The following is a 20,294-nucleotide window of genomic DNA, read 5'->3' as shown; positions in this document are numbered from 1 at the left end:
ATAACATAATTCAAGCATCTGCAGCAATGTGGTGTCTATGAAGTCATACAATTGAATACTTCTCCAAATAAGCTGAAGTAAGACACTTTAAGTAACAAACTCTTTTACATTTAGTGGACGCATTACAATATGTAGTCAAATTCTGCCGTAATACATCAAATAAACGCACATTTGTAAATTATTCAGCAGAAGAATACAAACACTAGCCCACTTTGTTACTTTAATCTAAGCCAAAAAGTATTTGGGTGCAAATGCAGGAATCTTGTATTTATTTTATTTACTGTGTTTACCTTAATTTCAACACAATTAACATGATTTTTAATGACATCATTCCGGCGTCTGCAGCAACTTGGTACGGTAATACCACAAATAAACGCACATTTGCACGTTATTTAGCAGAAGAATACAAAAACTAGTCCATTTGGTTACTAAACTAAGTAAAAAAGTATTTGGGTGCAAATGCAGGAATTTTGTATGCAAGTCATTATTTGTTTTACTATATTTTCTTTAATTTTGGCACAATTAACATGAATCTTAATGACATCATTTTGGCGTCTGCAGCAATTTGGTACCGTAATACCACAAATAAACGCACATTTGCAAGTTATTTAGCAGAAGAATACAAACACTAGCCCACTTGGTTACTTTAAACTAAGTCAAAAAGTATTTGGGTGCAAATGCAAGAATTTTGTTTTTATTTTATTTACTGTGTTTACCTTAATTTCGGCACAATTAACATGATTTTTTAATGACATCATTCCGGCGTCTGCAGCAACTTGGTACCGTAATGCCACAAATAAACGCACATTTATAAGTTATTTAGCAGAATAATACAAACACTAGCCCACTTGGTTACTTTAAACTAAGTCAAAAAGTATTTGGGTGCAAATGCAGGAATTTTGTATTTATTTTATTTACTGTGTTTACCTTAATTTCAACACAATTAACATGATTTTTAATGACATTCCGGCGTCCGTAGCAACTTGGTACCGTAATACCACAAATAAATGTACATTTGTAAGTTATTTAGCAGAAGTCAAAAAGTATTTGGGTGCAAATGCAGGAATTTTGTCTGCCAGTCATTATTTGTTTTGCTATATTTTCCTTAAGTTCGGCATAATAAACATGAATCTTAATGACATCATTCAGGCGTCTGCAGCAATTTGGTGTCTATGAAGTCATACAATTATGCACATAAGCTGAAGTAAGACACTCCGAGTAACAAACTGTCTTTTACATTTAGTGGACACATACAATATGTAGTCAAATTCTACTGTAATACCACAAATAAACGCACATTTGTAAGTTATTCAGCAGAATAATACACAAACTAGTCCATTTGGTTACTTTAAACTAAGTCAAGAAGTATTTGGGTGCAAATGCAGGAATTTTGTCTGCAGGTCATTATTTGTTTTACTATATTTTCCTTAATTTTGGCACAATTGACACGAATCTTAATGACATCATTCCGGCTTCTGCAGCAATTTGGTACCTAAATACCACAAATAAACGCACATTTGCAAGTTATTTAGCAGAAGAATACAAACACTAGCCCACTTGGTTACTTTAATCTAAGCCAAAAAGTATTTGGGTGCAAATGCAGGAATCTTGTATTTATTTTATTTACTGTGTTTACCTTAATTTCAACACAATTAACATGATTTTTAATGACATCATTCCGGCGTCTGTAGCAACTTGGTACCGTAATACCACAAATAAATATACATTTGTAAGTTATTTAGCAGAAGTCAAAAAGTATTTGGGTGCAAATGCAGGAATTTTGTCTGCAAGTCATTATTTGTTTTGCTATATTTTCCTTAATTTTGGCACAATTGACATCAATCTTAATGACATCATTCCGGCTTCTGCAGCAATTTGGTACCGTAATACCACAAATAAATGCACATTTGTAAGTTATTTAGCAGAAGAATACAAAAACTAGCCCACTTGGTTACTTTAAACTAAGTCAAAAAGTATTTGGGTGCAAATGCAGGAATTTTGTCTGGTAGTCATTATTTGTTTTACTATATTTTCTTTAATTTTGGCATAATTAACATGAATCTTAATGACATCATTTTGGCGTCTGCAGCAATTTGGTGCCGTAATACCACAAATAAACGCACATTTGTAAGTTATTTAGTAGAAGAATATAAAAACTAGTCCATATGGTTACTTTAAACTAAGTCAAAAAGTATTTGGATGTAAATGCAGGAAAGTTGTATTTATTTTATTTACTGTGTTTACCTTAATTTTGGCACAATTGACATGAATCTTAATGACATCATTCCGGCTTCTGCAGCAATTTGGTACCGTAATACCACAAATAAACGCACATTTGCAAGTTATTTAGCAGACTAATACACAAACTAGCCCACTTGGTTACTTCAAACTAAGTCAAAAAGTATTTGGGTGCAAATGCAGGAATTTTTTCTGCATGTCATTATTTGTTGTACTATATTTTCCTTAATTTTGGCACAATTGACATTAATCTTAATGACATCATTCCGGCTTCTGCTGCAACTTGGTACCTAAATACCACAAATGAACACACATTTGTAAGTTATTTAGCAGAATAATACAAAAACTAGCCCACTTGGTTACTTCAAACTAAGTCAAGAAGTATTTGGGTGCAAATGCAGGAATTTTGTCTGCATGTCATTATTTGTTGTACTATATTTTCCTTCATTTTGGCACAATTAACAGGAATCTCAATGACATACTTCTGGCTTCTGCAACAATTTGGTACCTAAATACCACAAATAAACACACATTTGTAAGTTATTTAGCAGAAGTCAAAAAGTATTTGGGTGCAAATGCAGGAATTTTGTCTGCAAGTCATTATTTGTTTTACTATATTTTCCTTAATTTTGGCACTATTAACATGAATCTTAATGACATCATTCCGGCTTCTGCAGCAATTTGGTACCGTAATACCACAAATAAACGCACATTTGTAAGTTATTCAGCAGAAGAATACACAAACTAGTCCATTTGGTTACTTTAAACTAAGTCAAGAAGTATTTGGTGCAAATGCAGGAATTTTGTCTGCAGGTCATTATTTGTTTTACTATATTTTCCTTAATTTTGGCACAATTGACATTAATCTTAATGACATCATTCCGGCTTCTGCAGCAATTTGGTCCCTAAATACCACAAATAAAAGCACATTTGCAAGTTATTTAGCAGAAGAATACAAACACTAGCCCACTTGGTTACTTTAATCTAAGCCAAAAAGTATTTGGGTGCAAATGCAGGAATCTTGTATTTATTTTATTTACTGTGTTTACCTTAATTTCGGCACAATTAACATGGTTTTTTTAATGACATCATTCCGGCGTCTGCAGCAACTTGGTACCGTAATGCCACAAATAAACGCACATTTATAAGTTATTTAGCAGAATAATACACAAACTAGCCCATTTGGTTACTTCAAACTAAGTCAAGAAGTATTTGGGTGCAAATGCAGGAATTTTGTCTGCAGGTCATTATTTGTTTTACTATATTTTCCTTAATTTTGGCACAATTGACATTAATCTTAATGACATCATTCCGGCATCTGCAGCAATTTGGTACCTAAATACCACAAATAAACGCACATTTGCAAGTTATTTAGCAGAAGAATACAAACACTAGCCCACTTGGTTACTTTAAACTAAGTCAAAAAGTATTTGGGTGCAAATGCAGGAATTTTGTCTGCATGTCATTATTTGTTGTACCATATTTTCCTTCATTTTGGCACAATTAACAGGAATCTCAATGACATACTTCTGGCTTCTGCAACAATTTGGTGCCTAAACACCACAAATAAACACACATTTGTAAGTTATTTAGCAGAAGAATACAAAAACTAGTCCATTTGCTTACTTTAAACTTTTTTTTCTTGTACTATTCTGTAATTTCTGCATAAAAAACATGGAGCCTCGGGACATAATCCCGGCATATGCAGGAGTTTGGCGTCTATGAAGTGACACTATTAGGTGCTTATCCAAATGCCTGAAAGAAACATTAACACGCACATACAGTATGTGATCAAATTCCACAATAACCGCGCATGCATATGTATAGTTTGCATTGTTTTTAGCTTCACAGAGCTCATGAATACCTCCCAACATCTTGTACGCTTTTACATGCGATGGGAGGGGGAAAACAGGCGCTCGGGGGGGGGGGGGGGGGGGGGCAAAAATAAATAAATAGATAAATAAAAGTGGCGGGAAATAAACTAAAATTAGCAGCGGTGCTATGCAAAGAAACTATTTCTTAAAGCGTGTTTTCTTGATATGAAATCTGCATTTGCATCATTGTCTTGGCGGTTTTGTTTGCAAAGAGAGCAGAGTGCGGGTGTGTGTATTTACTGTGACAGGAGCACCACCAACTGGTCAACGGGCGCCTCTCCACCATCACGGCCTGCCTCGTCCTCTCCTTGATGTGCAAGGGGGAGATTAGTCACATGCATCCACTTGCAACCTCTACATTTAAACAGTCTTGATTTATTCTTAGTGTGATCTGAAAAACAAGCAAGGTTCTTTCCACCCCCCCCTCCCCCGCCCCCACACCCCTTCTCACTCTCTCTTCTTCACCTCAAAACCCCCTCGGTGAGGTTGAATTCACGGTATCCATCATCATGCATCTTTAATGACGTCAGGCCAGGAGCATGGGGTAAAATCACAGTAGTGGCCCCGGGCTAAAACCAGCTAAAATGAGGTTCCTCTTACCCCCTTCCCACGCGGGGAGAGCTGCACACGGGCTGAGAGGGAGGGTACATCGCGTCCATCGATCGCCGGGGCGACTGGCGGCCGCTCGGCCCGGGCTTGATGGATACGTTTCGGGCCGTGAAAACTCAGAACTGGAACGGCGGCGGAGTCCGGGGCCGGGAGCTGCCGAGACAGAAGGGTGACAAACGATGGACGCCTTGATTTATGGCCCATTGTGCTACACCACAATCTCCTCTCGCCATCTTTTGGGTTTTACTCTAAAAAGGCCTGCGGAGACCCGGAGAGAGAGAGAGAGAGAGAGAGAGAGAGAGAGAAAAGATCCAATCTGCCTAATTCGAAACACTTGTCAGAGAGTGACGTTAGCGCCACACTGAATAGCACGGAAATAACACAGTCATAGAATGATGGCAATTGAGATATTGCAAGTCAAATGTTGGACATAACTGCAGAATTAAAACGACATTTTTGCAATTTATTGTAAGTCAATTTCAAAGTTCGAATTGCAAAGGTTTACTTACTAACTATTAGGATACTTTTCTTGTCACAATTTTATTCCCGGACTATTCCGGCATTGTCCTAAGTCTCGGAATTGTACTACTTTATTTCCATATTACTATTTTTACTGCAACATTAGCCTTTATTGTGTAACATTATCTAATACTTAAAAATACGATCTTTTTCCTAGTAATATTTTGGACTTTTTTAATCCTACAATCATAGCTGGTCTCACTATTATACTACTTTCTTCTCATGGTATGACTTTTTTTCTCTCATAATAATCATGGCTTTCTTCTCTTAACAGGAATACATTTTCCTTTGATTATTCCTTCATTCTTGCAACTCAACAGTTTTGTCTTGCAACCTTACCACAATATTATGATATATTTTTGACTTGTAAAATGATAACATTTTCCTCACATTGTGATTTTTTTTCTTTTATCGTAACATTGCGACTGTCTTGCAATTGTAATGTTTCATTCTCAAATTTTACTTATAAAATTAGATTTGACTCTAAGTGTACGACTTTTTTCATACAGGGTTATGACATTGTTCATCATTGTTTTCTCTTATTTATTCATCATACTGTCATATCCTTACTTTTTTTCCTCAAAATGTCATGTTTATTATCATAACATATTGTAATATTGCGACAATTGAAACATTACAACATTATAGCTTGGAAAATGAGACTTCATTCTCTTGGTGTTAAATCGCACAAAATGATACAACTATTCTCATATTAGGACTTTTTCTCGTAATATTACAATTTAATTCCTGGAATATTCCAGCATTATCCGAACTCTCCGGAATTGTACAATTTTATTTCCATATTATTATTTTTACTGCAACATTAGCCATTATTCGTGTAACATTATCTCATACTTAACAGTCCGATCTTTTTCCTAGTAATATTTTTGACTTTTTTAATCCTACAATCATAGCTGGTCGCACTATTATACTACTTTCTTCTCATGGTATGACTTGTTTTGCTCATAATGATCATGGCTTTCTTCTCTTAACAGGAGAACATTTTCCTTTGATTATTCCTTCATTCTTGCAACTCAACAGTTTTGTCTTGCAACCTTACCACATTATATTTTTGACTTGTAAAATGATTACATTTGCAAACTGTACCGTTTTTTTTTTTTCTTTTATCGTGACATTGCGACTGTCTTGTAATTGTAATGCTTCATTCTCAAATTTTACTTGTAAAATTTGATTTTACTCTTAATGTACGATTTTTTTCATACAGGATTGTGACATGGTTTATAATTGTTTTCTCTTATTTCTTCATTGTACTGGCATATCCTTACTTTTTTTCCTCAGAACGTCTTGTATATTATCATATTTCTTGCAATATTGCGACAATTGAAACAACATTACAACCTTTTAGCTTGGAAAATGAGACTTCATTCTCTTGGTGTTAAATCGCACAGAATGATACGACTATTCTCATATTAGGACTTTTTCTCGGAACATTACAATTTTATTCCCGGACTATTCCGGCATTATCCTAACTCTCCGGAATTTTACTGCTTTATTTCCATATTACTATTTTTACTGCAACATTAGCCATTATTCGTGTAACATTATCTCATACTTAACAGTCCGATCTTTTTCCTAGTAATAGTTCGACATTTTTAATCCTACAATCATAGCTGGTCTCACTATTATACTACTTTCTTCTCATATGACATGACTTTTTTCGCTCATAATCATGGCTTTTTTCTCTTAACAGATTATTCCTTCATTCTTGCAACTCAACAGTTTTGTCTTGCAACCTTACCACAATATTATGATATATTTTTGACTTGTAAAATGATAACATTTTCCAAACAGTACTGCTTTTTCCTCACATTGTGATTTTGTTTTCTTTTACCGTAACATTGCGACTGTCTTGCAATTGTAATGCTTCGTTTTCACAGGACTTGTTTTACTTGTAGCATTTGATTTGACTCTAAGAGTATGACTTTATTCATACAGGATTATGACATTGTTCATAATTGTTTTCTCTTATTTCTTCATCACACTGTCATATCCTTACTTTTTTTTCCTCAGAATGTCATGTTTGTTATCATAACATATTGTAATATTGCGACAATTGAAACAACATTACAACGTTTTAGCTTGGAAAATGAGACTTCATTCTCTTGGTGTTAAATCGCACAAAATGATACGACTATTGTCATATCAGGACTTTTTCTCGTAATACTACAATTTTACTCCTGGACTATTCCAGCGTTATCCTAACTCTCCGAAATTGTACTACTTTATTTCCATATTACTATTTTTACTGCAACATTAGCCTTTATTTGTGTAACATTATCACACACAATGACAATCCTTAACAGTACAATATTTTTCCTAGTATTAGTTTGACTTTTTTAATCCTACAATCATAGCTGGTCTCACTATTATACTACTTTCTTCTCACGATATGACTTGTTTTGCTCATAATAATCATGGCTTTCTTCTCTTCTTTTCCTTTGATTATTCCTTCATTCTTGCAACTCAACAGTTTTATCTTGCAACCTTACCACATTATTATTATATTTTTGACTTGTAAAATTATTAAATTTTCCAAACAGTGAAAATGGTGACATTGCGACTGTCTAGCAATTGTAATGCTTCATTGTCATGAGACTTGTTTTTACTTATAAATTTGATTATGACAGGATTATGACATTGTTCATAATTGTTTTCTCTTATTTCTTCATTATACTGGCATATCCTTACATTTTTTTCCTCAGAATGTCATGTTTGTTATCATAATATATTTCTTTTTCAATTGAAACATTACAACCTTTTAACTTGGAAAATGAGACTTCATTCTCTTGGTGTTAAATCGCACAAAATGATACGACTATTCTCATATTGGGACTTTTTCTCGTAATATTACAATTTTATTCCCGGACTCTTCCGACATTATCATAACTCTCCAGAATTGTACTACTTTATTTCCCTATTACTATTTCTACTGCAACATTAGCCTTTATTCGTGTAACATTATCTCACACAATGACGATCTTTAACAGTACGATCTTTTTCCTAGTAATAGTTTGACTTTTTTAATCCTAATATACTACTTTCTTCCCATTGTATGACTTTTTTTGCTCATAATAATAATGGCTTTCTTCTCTAACAGGAGGACATTTTCCTTTGATTATTCCTTCATTCTTGCAACTCAACAATGTGGTCTTGCAACCTTACCACATTATTATGATATATTTTTGACTTGTAAAATGATTACATTTCCAAACTGTACCGTTTTTTTTTTTTTCTTTTATCGTGACATTGCAACTGTCTTGCAATTGTAATGCTTCATTCTCAAATGTTACTTGTAAAATTAGATTTGACCCTAAGTGTACGACTTAGCCTTTATTCGTGTAACATTATCTCATACAATGACGATCCTTAACAGTACAATCTTTTTCCTAGTATTAGTTCGACTTTTTTAATCCTACAATCATAGCTGGTCGCACTATTATACTTCTTTCTTCTCATGGTATGACTTTTTTGCTCATAATAATCATGGCTTTCTTCTCTTCTTTTCCTTTGATTATTCCTTCATTCTTGGAACCTTACAACATTATTATGATATTTTTGACTTTGTCTTTTATCGTGACATTGCGACTGTCTTGCAATTGTTATGTTTCATTCTCAAATTGTATTTGTAAAATTAGATTTGACTCTATAAGTGTACGACTTTATTCATACAGGATTATGACATTGTTCATCATTGTTTTCTCTTATTTCTTCATTATACTGGCATAGCCTTACATTTTTTTCCTCAGAATGTCATGTTTGTTATCGTAATATATTTCTTGTAATATTGCGACAAATGAAAGAACATTACAACCTTTTAGCTTGGAAAATGAGACTTCATTCTCTTGGCGTTAAATCGCACAGAATGATACGACTATTCTCATATTGGGACTTTTTCTCGTAATATTACAATTTTATTCCCGGACTATTCCGACATTATCCTAACTCTCCGAAATTGTACTACTTTATTTCCATATTACTATTTTTACTGCAACATTGCCATTATTCATGTAACATTATCTCACACAATGACGATCCTTAAAAGTACAACCTTTTTCCTAGTAATAGTTTGACTTTTTTAATCCTACAATCATAGCTGGTCTCACTATTATACTACTTTCTTGCCATAGTATGACTTTTTTTGCTCATAATAATTATGGCTTTCCTTTCTTAACAGGAGGACATTTTCCTTTCTTGCAACTCAACAGTTTTGTCTTGCAACCTTACCACATTATTATGATATATTTTTGACTTATAAAATAATTCCATTTTCCAAACAGTACCGCTTTTTCCTCATATTGTGATTTTTTTTTTCTTTTATCGTAACATTGCGACTGTTTTGCAATTGTAATGCTTCACTTACATGTTTTACTTATAAATTAGATTGGACTCCAAGTGTATGACTTTTTTCACACAGGGTTATGACATTGTTCATCATTGTTTTCCCTTATTTCTTCATTATACTGGCATATCCTTACTTGTTTTCCTAAGAATGTCATGTTTATTATCATAATATATTTCTTGTAATATTGCGACAATTGAACCTTTTAGCTTGGAAAATTAGACTTCATTCTCTTGGTGTTAAATTGCACAATATGATACGACTTTTCTCATATTAGGACTGTTTTTCGGAACATTACAGATGTATTCCTGTCATGTTACGACTATTTTGTTTTCTAAGTTTACAAATGTCTTGTCATTATCACCTAATTATATTTGCTCTCCTCCATGTACTCCCCCTGATGTAATTATAGTGTTTGTGTAGTTTTAGCCTCCACATGCTAATTCTATTAGTCACAGTGAAGAAAGTAGTTATTTTCAAATGTTAGAAACGGGCTGTGGACTTAAGCTCTACGCAATTACATACAGTGACCTTGCACAAATAAGTCAAATATAGCTCAGGGCCAAATCGCATCTCGTGTCACGGCGAGCAAAACAAAAGAGCGGGCGATAAAACAATGATAAAAAAAAATAAAAAAATGTCTCCTTGCATATTTCACAGCATTTGGAAGTTGTTTCCTGCGAAAAAAAACAACTTGACGATAGCGCGAGTGTGGCTTGGAAACATCTTTCAGTTGCCGAGCCCCCAGCCTTGACCTCGGGGGTCAAAGTCAGTCAGGCTCTTCCTGTCTGTGGCTTTTCCCAGGATCCCCTGCCTGTCGGCGTGTCAGCACCTCTGCTGTCTCCTCACCAACTCAGGATGTTGCTTTTGCCTTCCAAGGGTTTCCTGAAACCGGAGGAAAAAAGAAGAAAAAAGAAAAAAGATTGGTTTCCATTTCGTGCGAGAGGGGTCAGCTGGTGCGAAAAAAAAGAGAAACGCCATTAAAAAATCGCTGTTTTGTATATTTGACTCAATTTTACAAAGCGGCTGGCCTCTGACTGGCGTCTATTTGTGGATGTGAGGATGCATTAGCCTGTGGGGAATGAGGAGTGCATTGAGAGAACCGCTCTTACAGAGGGTAAACACCCGTCACACCTTCTCCATCTTCCACACCGACGTTCTTTTTCCTTCCCAACCTTTTGCAAAATTATGCGGTGATGGATTATTTTTCACCAGGCCTCGCCGCGATGGAGTTGGAGTTTTCAATTAAGACCGGGTCATTCGCCTAATTAGAGGGACAATTACGGATGACACTGCTAAATATAACAAAAAACAGCAAAAACTAGATGAGGCGATACCTGAAGGAATTGCGTGTGAATGCTGAAGTTGACCTGAAATGCTGACAGAATGTAGTATAAATGTAAGAATAGTTGGAATGTTGAAGAGTTTGAATTTCCAGGAAAAACGGAATTTGTTTTGGAACTTGGGAAAGTGTTAGTTGGATGAGTGGAATGTGTTGATGTTGGAATGGTTGGAATAGGTTGAAACATCTGAAAATTGTGGAAGTTTAAAAAACGGACAAATCATTTTGAATGGGGAACATTTTTGTCCCAGAAAAATGGGAATTCTTGGAAATCCGGGAATTTTTTAAAAATTGTCGAAGGAGAGCACACAATTTTGAACAGGCTGAATATTTTGGAGTTGGAACGGTTTGAATCGGATGGAAAATATGGGAATTGTGGAACTTAGAAAAATGTCCAATTCATTTCAAAGGGAATTTCATGGGAGTTTTGGGAAAAGCGGGATTTATTTTTTAAATGATTAGGAGCATGAATGTCCTGACTGAGCTGAATTGGTTGGTGTTGGAATTGTTTAAATCAGTCAAGAAATGTTGAAGTAGTAACAGTTTTTTAATTGAGAAATGGTATTATGGAATTCCTAGAATTTCGGGAAAACCGGTAATGTTTCGAGTTCCTAAAACAACTTGGTTTTTTGTCCTGACTAAGAAAAATGTTTTGACGGTGGAACGGTTGAAATGGGATGAAAATGTAAAAGGAGTAGTCAAATGAAAAAGGTTGGAAATAGGGTTAGAAAAAAAAACAGGAATTCCTGGAAATTTGTTGAGCGTGGAAAAAAATGTTAGTTTGAATGTCTCGGATGAGTTGAACGTGTTGAAGGTGGAATGGTTTGAATATGTTGAAAAATCTGGGAATTGTGGAAGTTTGAAAAATGGACAGTTCATTTTGAATGGGGTAAATGTCCCTGAAAACTGGGAATTCTTGGAAATCCGGGAATTTTTTTTTAAATTGTCAAAAGAGAGCACACAATTTTGAACAGGCTGAATATTTTGGAGTTGGAGCGGTTTGAATCGGATGGAAAATGTGGGGATTATGGAACTTAGAAAAATGTCCAATTCATTTCAATGGGAATTTCATGGGAGTTTTGGGAAAAGCGGGATTTATTTTTTAAATGATTAGGAGCATGAATGTCCTGAATGAGCTGAATTGGTTGGTGTTGGAATTGTTTAAATCAGTCAAGAAATGTTGAAGTAGTAACAGTTTTTTAATTGAGAAATGGTATTATGGAATTCCTGGAATTTCGGGAAAACCGGTAATGTTTCGAGTTCCTAAACCAACTTGTTTTTTTGTCCTGACTAAGAAAAATGTTTTGACGGTGGAACGGTTGAAATGGGATGAAAATGTAAAAGGAGTAGTCAAATGAAAAAGGTTGGAAATAGGGTTACAAAAAAAAACAGGAATTCCTGGAAATTTGTTGAGCGTGGAAAAAAATGGTAGTTTGAATGTCTCGGATGAGTTGAATGTGTTGAAGGTGGAATGGTTTGAATAGGTTGAAAAATCTGGGAATTGTGGAAGTTTGAAAAATGGACAGTTCATTTTGAATGGGGTAAATGTCCCTGAAAACTGGGAATTCTTGGAAATCCGGGAATTTTTTAAAAATTGTCGAAGGAGAGCACACAATTTTGAACAGGCTGAATATTTTGGAGTTGGAGCGGTTTGAATCGGATGGAAAATGTGGGGATTGTGGAACTTAGAAAAATGTCCAATTCATTTCAATGGGAATTTCATGGGAGTTTTGGGAAAAGCGGGATTTATTTTTTAAATGATTAGGAGCATGAATGTCCTGAATGAGCTGAATTTGTTGGTGTTGGAATTGTTTAAATCAGTCAAGAAATGTTGAAGTAGTAACCGTTTTTTAATTGACAAATGGTATTATGGAATTCCTGGAATTTCGGGAAAACCGGTAATGTTTCGAGTTCCTAAACTAACTTGTTTTTTTGTCCTGACTAAGAAAAATGTTTTGACGGTGGAACGGTTGAAATGGGATGAAAAATGTAAAAGGAGTAGTCAAATGAAAAAAGGTTGGAAATAGGGTTAGAAAAAAAACAGGAATTCCTGGAAATTTGTTGAGCGTGGAAAAAAATTTTAGTTTGAATGTCTCGGATGAGTTGAACGTGTTGAAGGTGGAATGGTTTGAATACATTGAAAAATCTGGGAATTGTGGAAGTTTGAAAATGGACAGTTCATTTTGAATGGGGTAAATGTCCCTGAAAACTGGGAATTCTTGGAAATCCGGGAAAAAAAATTTAAATTGTCAAAGGAGAGCACGCAATTTTGAACAGGCTGAATATTTTGGAGTTGGAGCGGTTTGAATCGGATGGAAAATGTGGGAATTGTGGAACTTAGAAAAATGTCCAATTCATTTCAATGGGAATTTCATGGAAATTTGGGAGTTTTGGGAAAAGCGGGATTTATTTTTTAAATGATTAGGAGCATGAATGTCCTGAATGAGCTGAATTGGTTGGTGTTGGAATTGTTTAAATCAGTCAAGAAATGTTAAAGTAGTAACAGTTTTTTAATTGAGAAATGGTATTATGGAATTCCTGGAATTTCGGGAAAACCGGTAATGTTTCGAGTTCCTAAACCAACTTGGTTTTTTGTCCAGACTAAGAAAAATGTTTTGACGGTGGAACGGTTGAAATGGGATGAAAAATGTAAAAGGAGTAGTCAAATGAAAAAAGGTTGGAAAAAGGGTTAGAAAAAAAAAACGGGAATTCCTGGAAATGTGTTGAGCGTGGAAAAAAATGGTAGTTTGAATGTCTCGGATGAGTTGAATGTGTTGAAGGTGGAATGGTTTGAATACGTTGAAAAATCTGGGAATTGTGGAAGTTTGAAAAATGGACAGTTCATTTTGAATGGGGTAAATGTCCCTGAAAACTGGGAATTCTTGGAAATCCGGGGAATTTTTTTTTAATTGTCAAAGGAGAGCACACAATTTTGAACAGGCTGAATATTTTGGAGTTGGAGCGGTTTGAATCGGATGGAAAATGTGGGAATTGTGGAACTTAGAAAAATGTCCAATTCATTTCAATGGGAATTTCATGGAAATTTGGGAGTTTTGGGAAAAGCGGGATTTATTTTTTAAATGATTAGGAGCATGAATGTCCTGAATGAGCTGAATTGGTTGGTGTTGGAATTGTTTAAATCAGTCAAGAAATGTTGAAGTAGTAACAGTTTATTAATTGAGAAATGGTATTATGGAATTCCTGGAATTTCGGGAAAACCGGTAACGTTTCGAGTTCCTAAACCAACTTGTTTTTTTGTCCTGACTAAGAAAAAATTTTTGACGGTGGAACGGTTGAAATGAATGGAAATGTAAAAGGAGTAGTCAAATGAAAAAGGTTGGAAATAGGGTTAGAAAAAACCCAGGAATTCCTGGAAATTTGTTGAGCGTGGAAAAAAATGGTAGTTTGAATGTCTCGGATGAGTTGAACGTGTTGAAGGTGGAATGGTTTGAATAGGTTGAAAAATCTGGGAATTGTGGAAGTTTAAAAAATGGACATGTCCCTGAAAACTGGGAATTCTTGGAAATCCGGAATTTTTTTTTAAATTGTCGAAGGAGAGCACACAATTTTGAACAGGCTGAATATTTTGGAGTTGGAACGGTTTGAATCGGATGAAAAATGTGGAACTTTGAAAAATGTCCCATTCGTTTCAATGGGAATTTCATGGAAATTTGGAAACATTTTCTGAATAAGTTGAAATGGTTGGTGTTGGAATTTTTCAAATCGCTCGAGAAATGTTGAAGTAGTAACATTTTTAATTGAGAAATGGTATTAAGGAATCTCAGGAATTTCGGAAAAACCGGGAATTTTTCCAGTTAAAAAAACAACTTTGTTTTTTTGTCTTGATTAAGAGGAATGTTTGGACGGTGGAACGGTTAAAGTGGGTTGAAAAATGTGGAAGGAGTATTCGCCAGAAAAAAGGGTGAAAATAGGGCTTTGGAAAAAAAACCAGGAATTCTGGAAAATCCTGCAATTTTTTTAACTTGGAAAAAGGGTAGTTTGAACTTCCAGGATGGTGGAATGTGTTGAAGGTGGAATGGTTTGAATTGGTTGAAAAAATGTGGAAACGGTGGAAGTTTCAAAAATGGCGAATTCATTTTGAACGGGAAAAATTGAATTCTGGGAAATTTCTGAAATAAATGTAGAAGGTAGAGCGTGCCAAAATCTGGAGAAGAAGAAGAAGAAGAAGAAGAAGAAGAAGAAGAAGAAGAAGAAGAAGAAGAAGAAGAAGAAGAAGAAGAAGAAGAAGAAGAAGAAGAAGAAGAAGAAGAAGAAGAAGAAGAAGAAGTTGAATAAATAGATTAATCTTGGTGTATAAACCATGTGTGTGAATGCATTCACACAACAAAACAAAAGTGGTGGAAATGGGCCACGGCATTTAAAGGGTCTTTCCAGGTAGTCCCACTAAATGGCAAGGTGGCACCCCTGGCTACAGACGTCCTGATTACTTTTTTGTCATTTTTTTTGGATGGTGCAACGGTTGAAGTGGGTTGAAAAATGTGGAAGGAGTAGTCGCCAGAAAAAAGGGTGAAAATAGGGCTTTGGATAACCAGGAATTCTGGAAAATCCAGGAATTTTTTTTAACTTGGAAAAAAGGTAGTTTGAATTTCCAGGATAGTGGAATGTGTTGAAGGTGGAATGGTTTGAATCGGTTGAAAAATGTGGAATTGTGGAACTTTGAAAAATGCCCCATTTATTTCAATGGGAATTTCATGGACATTTGGGAATTTTCGGCAAAAGCGGGAATTTTTGGAAAATGTTAAAAGACTTGAATGTTCTGAATGAGTTGAAATGTTTGGTGTTGGAATTGTTGAAATTGGTCGAGAAATGTTGGAGTAGTAACATTTTTAATTGAGAAATGGTATTAGGAATTCCAGTAATTTCCTGGAAAATTGGGAATGTTTCCAGTTCAAAAAACAACTTGTTTTTTGTCCTGATTAGAGGAATGTTTGGGCGGTGCAACGGTTGAAGTGGGTTGAAAAATGTGGGAGGAGTAGTCGCCAGAAAAAAGGGTGAAAATAGGAAATGTGGAAAACCAGGAATTCTGGAAAATCCTGGAATTTTTTTTAACTTGGAAAAAGGGATGAATGTCCAGGATGAGTGGAATGTGTTGAAGGTGGAATGGCTTGAATTGGTTTGAAAAAATGTGGAAACGGTGGAAGTTTGAAAAATGGCCAATTCATTTTGAACGGAAAAAAATGTCCCGTAAAACTGGAATTCTGGGAAATCTGGGAATTTTCTGAAATAAATGTGGAAGGTAGAGCGCGCCAAAATCTGGAGAAGAAGAAGAAGTTGAAGAAGTTCAATAAATAGATGAATTTTGGTGTATAAAAACATGTGTGTGAATGCTTTGGAGCATTCACACAATAAAACAAAAGTGGTGGAAATGGGCCACGGCATTTAAAGGGTCTTCCTGCAGGTACTGCAAGGGAGTCCCACTAAATGACAATTTAGACAATGACTATAGACGTCCTGATTACTTTTTTGTCATTTTTTGGACGGTGCAACGGTTGAAGTGGGTTGAAAAATGTGGAAGGAGTAGTCGCCAGAAAAAAGGGTGAAAATAGGGCTTTGGAAAACCAGGAATTCTGGAAAATCCGGGAACTTTTTTGAGCTCGGAAAAATTATAGTTTGAATGTCCAGGATGAGTGGAATGTGTTGAAGGTGGAATGGTTTGAATCGGTTGAAAAATGTGGGAATTGTTGAACTTTGAAAAATGCCCCATTTATTTCAATGGGGAATTTCATGGACATTTGGGAATTTTGGCAAAAGCGTGAATTTTTTGGAAAATGTTAAAAGACTTAAATGTTCTGAACGAGTTGAAATGTTTGGTTTATAAATAGTTGATTTATATAGGCTAGTAAGGTAAAGTTTTGTACCTGACAAGTTTCGGCTATCTTGCTTCTGCAGCCTTCCTCAGAGGTGTCACGTGATGTTAGTGTGACGTCATCTGTGACGTGTTATATGGATTGTTCCATCCCACCTGAGGTGGTGGGATGGCGGTGTCCCCTGGTGTGCGTCGGGGGTAGGTCTGAGGAAGGCTGCAGAAGCAAGATAGCCGAAACTTGTCAAGTACAAAACTTTACCTTACTAGCCTATATAAATCAACTATTTATAAATACACATTAGTAGGCTAAATGAACCTCTTTAACATGAAATGTTTGGTGTTGGAATTGTTGAAATTGGTCGAGAAATGTTGGAGTAGTAACATTTTTAATTGAGAAATGGTATTAGGAATTCCAGTAATTTCTGGAAAATTGGGAATGTTTCCAGTTCAAAAACAACTTTGTTTTTTGTCCTGATTAAGAGGAATGTTTGGGCGGTGCAACGGTTGAAGTGGGTTGAAAAATGTGGGAGTAGTCGCCAGAAAAAAGGGTGAAAATAGGAAATTTGGAAAACCAGGAATTCTGGAAAATCCTGGAATTTTGGAAAAAGGGTAGTTTGAATGTCCAGGATGAGTGGAATGTGTTGAAGGTGGAATGGTTTGAATTGGATTGAAAAATGTGGAAATGGTGAAAGTTTGAAAAATGGCCAATTCATTTTGAACGGGAAAAATGTCCCGGAGAACCCGGAATTCTGGGAATTTTCTGAAATAAATGTGGAAGGTAGAGCGCGCCAAAATCTGGAGAAGAAGAAGAAGAAGTTTAATAAATAGATGAATTTTGGTGTATAAAAGCATGTGTGTGAATGCTTTGGAGCATTCACACAATAAAACAAAAGTGGTGGAAATGGGCCACGGCATTTAAAGGGTCTTTCCAGGTAGTCCCACTAAATGACAAGGTGGCACCTCTGGCTACAGACGTCCTGATTACTTTTTTGTCTCCGGCCTCAAAATTGCTTCCCGTTGAACCGAAGGCAGTGGGGAGGAAGAAAAAAAAACCTGCGGTTTACACTCAATTAAAGCGCTATTTACGCTCTGGCCCGAGTTAGCGCCGCGCACCTTTGTCTCAACTTTGATATGAAGTCTTGTCGTGGATGCTCAAAAAACCCCGCCCGGCCCCTGCAGTCAGGAAGTATACCCGGACGTCTCGGTCCCCCGTCGGGCAGCCCAAAGTGTACGTGTGTATAAATGGAAGGCCTGTCATTTCACATTCATTAAAAGTGAAGTTCCAAAATTAATAATGTAAAAATATGGGTTTTAATTAGTCTTCTATTCTGCCCAATGTACTTAAATTGGATCATCCGGTCCCCGATGCCCTTTCACTTAATAAAGAATTAGCCTGTGATGTTCTCAGCTTGACAGGTAGGATAAAGTGGGGGAAATCACGCCTGTTATATAAAGGATATATCCGTTTGTACGTAATTTGCAGCTTAGTCAATTTGACAGGGGGGGGGGGAGGTGCCCGGCCATGGATCCCGTGCAGGTTTAATGCACTTCTATCATGTTATGGCGTGACCACACCATTGCCTTGCCAAATAATTAGTGACATTAATCCCATTTGATTAGCCATCTCCACATAGACAAGGCGCCTCTCAAAGTGCTTTTTGTGCTCACGTCGGTTAAAAAAAAAAAAAGACCGGACTCTCACATGAGACTTCGGAGTAAATAACATTTTTTTTGAGCCGTGGATTCAAAGAGCGGCACATCCTTTAGGTTAAAGAGTGGGGGAGTTGAAAGGAAGCCTGGCTTGATAGCATATGGCATCCGTGAGTGATCCGTACACGCGGTGGCCGTATAGTGGTGTTTGTGTGCGCCTGAGTGGGTGTTGTCGCTGCTATTCTCAGGCAACGAGCCCAGACAGCCCTCGCCGCCCTCTTCCTCGTTTCTCCCGCTCCCCTCGCGCGGGACAGGCACAGCTGTCAGATCAAAATCAATCGCATTTTAAAGGACGTGCGAGCTAAATATTTCATTCTTGCCTTGGGAACCAATTAAGTGCTACATATGAAGTCAGGAGGACTGGTTGAGCCGCAGTCGTACTGGTGCGTACCAGCTGCTCCGTTGCGTACACGCAGACCACCAACCCCCCCCCCCCCCCCCCCTCCTTCATGCAAATGTGTCAGTGTGAACGCTCCACTTCAATTACCTAGTGATGTTTTAAAAATGCACCAAAGCCAGACTGGCAGTTCGGAAATTGGAGGGGATCCACCCCAGGTATGTTGTTTATTTAGTTGTTGTCTGTTGTGCTGGCTGTAACCCATTTGCCCCCATTGCAGATGTGAAGGATGGCGGCCATAGGGGGTGCCTGTGTGAGGGCGGGGGGGGGGCTTCAAAGTGCCATGTGTCAGTGACGACTGGCATCTCTTCGCCAAGATGCGACCCCTGCCTGCCTCCGCGTCTGCACTCGCGTAATGACCTCTGCCAAGGAGTCCATGTTGTCGTTTGTTTTTGATGGGGCTGGCGATTTTAAACGGTAAAAAGTTTTGGGAGGAAGGGGGCCCTAACGTTCAGGCTGATACCAAAGAAGTACACATTACACTGCTAAAAAGGTCAGTGTTCAAAAACAAGAAAAAAAATACAAAAATGAGGGGTATTTTATTTGAATTAAGCAAAATGATCTGCCAATAGAACAAGAAAATTTGGCTTGTCAAGACTTTTCAAAACAAGTAAAATTAGCTAACCTCAATGAACCCAAAAATACTTTAAAATAAGTATCTTCTCACTAATAACAAGTACACTTTTCTTGATAGAAAAAAAAAGACCTTTTTGCTCAATACAGGGTTTCCCACACACTCATTTATTTGTGGCGGCCCGCCACAAAAGAATTACGTCCGCCACAAAAAAAATTAAAATAAAAATATTTTTTTAAAAAGTATTATTATTATTATTATTTTTTGTCCTCTCCAGCTTCTCAGGCAAATCATATAGTAGATGTAGATGCCCATATCGGCTGTTCAGATTTACTTTACAAAAGAGAAGTGTAGGATACTTCTCTTGTTGCCTTATTTGTATTTGACTTTATTAAATGTATTTATATTAGAAACACAACATGTGTATATAACAAAGGGTGCAAAGTCTGCAGGCAGTAGGAAACACATGGTTAAGTGTAGGGAGTAAAACTGATGGCAGTCTAAAGTTCAAGATTTTTGGAGCTCTTTGTTCAGTGGATCAGATGTTTGATGAAGCTCCGTGTCTATCTACCACCACTACTGTTTTCTGTTTATTTGTTACTGACTGTGGCAGGACACCTCTGCCTCTGTTTCACTTTATGTTGCTGGTAAATAATATGGTTGTAGTAGTAGGCTAAAGTTAAATTATTTAGTATGCACTAATTAAAGGGGCAGAGCTTTGAGACATTTTAGCTTTTATATTTTATAAGATATATTTTTTGTAAGAACCACAATTAATAAATATATTTCAGTGAAGAACTTATTGTTCAAATCTGTATATAAATATGTACATAAAGTGTTGTAA

At 36.3% G+C, this 20,294-nt stretch overlaps 1 long non-coding RNA gene across 2 annotated transcripts in view; it reads right to left on the bottom strand.

Moving 5' to 3' along the window:
• Window positions 1-20,294, bottom strand: part of LOC133657629 (uncharacterized) — a 256,487-nt gene that overhangs the window by 217,706 nt on the left and 18,487 nt on the right. For both annotated transcript variants that reach the window (XR_009827305.1, XR_009827304.1), the window contains exons 4-6: window positions 16,822-16,983; window positions 4,713-10,485; window positions 4,353-4,419 (exon numbers count right to left, since the gene is read on the bottom strand). This is a non-coding gene — a long non-coding RNA (uncharacterized LOC133657629). The remainder of the gene's footprint in view (window positions 1-4,352; window positions 4,420-4,712; window positions 10,486-16,821; window positions 16,984-20,294) is intronic.

The sequence above is a fragment of the Entelurus aequoreus genome, linkage group LG09 (assembly GCF_033978785.1).
Source record: "Entelurus aequoreus isolate RoL-2023_Sb linkage group LG09, RoL_Eaeq_v1.1, whole genome shotgun sequence".
Taxonomy (NCBI): domain Eukaryota; kingdom Metazoa; phylum Chordata; class Actinopteri; order Syngnathiformes; family Syngnathidae; genus Entelurus; species Entelurus aequoreus.
This window is presented reverse-complemented; position numbering and strand designations above follow the sequence as displayed.